The sequence below is a fragment of the Nannospalax galili genome, unplaced genomic scaffold (assembly GCF_000622305.1).
Source record: "Nannospalax galili isolate Female #2095 unplaced genomic scaffold, S.galili_v1.0 scaffold1685, whole genome shotgun sequence".
NCBI lineage: Eukaryota > Metazoa > Chordata > Mammalia > Rodentia > Spalacidae > Nannospalax > Nannospalax galili.
Window position 1 is genome coordinate 670,625 of NW_008352830.1, and position 3,209 is coordinate 673,833.

Here is a 3,209-nt window from a genome sequence, read left to right on the forward strand (position 1 = left end):
TTCCTGCATATTCCATTCTTGTGATTTCTTAAATTTTTCATAATCTTTGCTTGAGTGGTCCAGTTCATCCACTTTATCTTCCAGTCTTGATACTCTGTTTTCCATTTCATTCATCCTATTGGTGAGGCTTTCTCCAGTCATTTCTACTTGGCTTACTGTGTGTTTCACGTCCTTCTTCATTTCAGCCTGAGTAGTCTTCAATATTTCTCGCTCTTTTCTGAATTCATTCAGAAGTTTATCCCTATCTTCCTTCAGTTCTTTGATTTGTTTGTGTGTTCTTTAAATTTACTGAATTCTTTTATCATGTTTACATTTTTTTTTTGAGTTCCATGTCCTGCATTATCTCTAGAGGATTCTCATTGTACGCCTCTAGAGGACTATCGGTATTTGGTGGGGATATGTTATTTTGTTTTTTCATGTTACTATTTTTCCTCTGTGATCTTGACATGTGAATTTCTTTTGTAGCTTCTGATTCTTGTGTAAGACTCAAGCCTTCAAGTTTAGGTCTGCTTCTTTTTGTAAACTTTATGTGCCTTTGTGGTTTACTTTTTGGGCATGAAAAACTGGTTTGTCTAAGCTTCCGGTTCTCTCTTTTGATTTTATATTGGAGTGGCCAGATTGCTTTTGTCTTCAGGAGTTCCCACACAGGCTCAAGCCATATGAGGATGAGATGCTCTCAGGCTATCTCCTAAGGTCTGGGTCCCTCCAGGAAAGATGTCCTCAGGAACTTGGGGGTTGGACTGGCCTGGGAGCAGGGTCCCGGAAAGATGCTGGTCTTGGGCAGCTGGTAGCCGTGCCACCCAGAGATGCAAAGGGAGATGGGGGTGGGAAGAGGCCCCAAGGGCTCCTGGGGACTTCAGGGAGGAACTGGGTTGGTCTGGATGCAAAGGATCAGGCAGCAGTGGGGATTCTGAGCAGAGAGGTCAGCCCCTGTGTCCAGGAAAGAGGCTAGAGGGTTGTGCAGCTCAGGGAAGCAGAGGGAGGTGAGGCCGGGACCAGGCCCAGAGGGCTCTTGGGTACTGTGAGAAAGATCTGCGTTTGTCTGGATGCAAGAGATCAGGAAGCAGTGGTGGTTCCCGGCCTAGGCATCAGCCCCTGTGTTCAGGAAAGAGGCTTGCAGGTTGTTCAGCCCAGAGAAGCAGTGTAAACATTTATTTATTTGCTGTGTGTTTGCCATAGCTCATGTGTGTGAAGGTCAGAGGACAACTTGCCTTCTTGGTGGCAAGCGCCATTACCACCTGAGCCACCTTGCTGGCTCCTGAAGACTTCTCCTCGTCTACCATGTCTCCCTGGGCTGCAGGGGACTCAGCCAGCAGGAATGCCATCCCTAGTTGGTCCCTGCCCTTTGACCTTGGACCAGAACCTACCAGAAAAAATAAATCTGTGATCTTTTTAACTGACCCAGTCTCTGTCATTTCCTTCGCAGGAGCAGAAAACAGGCAAGGACACAGGGACAGAGAGGGAGGAAACCAGGTGAGGTCTGTGATCTCTTGTGTGTTTTCAGTTCTAGGAATGCATACAGGACCTCACTGGAGAATTCTAGGTAGGGGCTGTACCTCTGAGCCACGGCCCCAGCCCCTCACTGGGGGATTCTAGGCTGTCACTCTACCACTGAGCCACACCCCCAGCCCTAGACCTTTAAGGGAGGGCTGTTTGAAGAGGTGACCTTTAAACAGCCCCACTGGTGGACTTGGAGCCCTGCAATAGGTGTAGGTTAGATCTGGCAGAAGGACAGTGAGTGCAAAGTTCTTGTGGTTGAAATCCACATGGGTCATTGGTAGGACTCAGAGGAGGTCTCAGAAATCACAGGGGGTAAGCTGGTGGTGCCTGACAGAATTTTGTCACTTGGCAGGTGTTGTGTTGCACCTGCTAAAAGTCAGGCAGAAAGGAATGTGTGGACTTCATGTAATACCTATGCTTTTTATTTGAGGTTAAGCCTGGTGGACCCGGCCTCACTGGATGTGGCCCCCCAACCCACAACCTTGGTCTCAGGTCTGGCATCCATGGGTTCTCATGTATTCTGAGAATTCCTCCAGCTGCACTAGCAGGTTCCTCTGTTCTGAATCCCCTCCACAGGCCAACATATGAGGACAGGTCTTTGCTCAAGACATAGATGTAACTGTGGGCAGGAGGCAGAGAGGTGGGCAATGAAAGCCTAGTAGCCCCTCCTGCCTTTCCCATTCATCTTTTTGCTTTTGCATGAGGTGTGTGGTGTGTGTTTGTGTCTCCCTGTCGTCTCAGCTGGTCTAGAACTCACTATGTAGACCAGGCTGGCCTTGATCTCACAGAGTTCTGCCTGCCTCTCCCTCTGGAGTGCTGGGATTAAAGGCATGCCCCAACACCCCCAGCTTGCCCATCTCTCCTGCTCCACTGACTTCAAGAAATTCAGCACAAGTGCTGGGGAGAAAGCTTACTCAGTGAAGTGCTTGCCCAGCAGGTGTGAGGACTGGGGTTGGGTCTCTACAACTCATATAAAAGCTGAGCAGGTGTGGTGGTTGCCTCAAATCCCAGCAGAGAAAGATCCCTGGGGGAGGCTGGTTAGGTGGATTAGCCAGAATTAGTGAGCTCTAGGTTCAAGTGAGAGACCTTGCCTCAGTATATAAGGTGGAGGGGGATAGAGGAAGACTCCCAAAGTTAACCTCTGGTCTCCACTTGCACACACATCCCCCATGTGAACACACACACACACACCACACACACCCACACACACACACACACACACACACACACACCACATAACACATAAGAAACCCTTCAACCCCATGATTGTAGATTTAGGGGGGAAATTGCACTTTTGACTCTTTACTGCCCTCTGTTGAATAACCAAGTTGTTAAACACCCCATTTCTTTCCACCAGAGTAAATGTCCCTGGAGTTGTACAGTGCATAACTTGTGCCCCTGCCCAGGGCTGACCGACAGCCCAGACCTCTTGCTACCAGGTCCAGCATACATGGTGGAACCAAGGGCTTGGCTGGGGGAGGCAAGGGTCCCCAGCAGGAGCCCCTCATCTATGGGCGGGTCCCGCACACCGCGTTGCTGCTTGGGTCCCTGGCTCTCTGCGGCTACTGGATGCTGGCGACTCTATGGGTTGCTGCGCTTCCAGGCGAGTTCCGTTCCAAGCTACCGGGCACTCCCTCTGTGTTTTGCGATCCGTCAGCCACTGGGTCACGAGGGGAGGTGCAAGAATGGCGAAAGCAGGATCTCCGCGA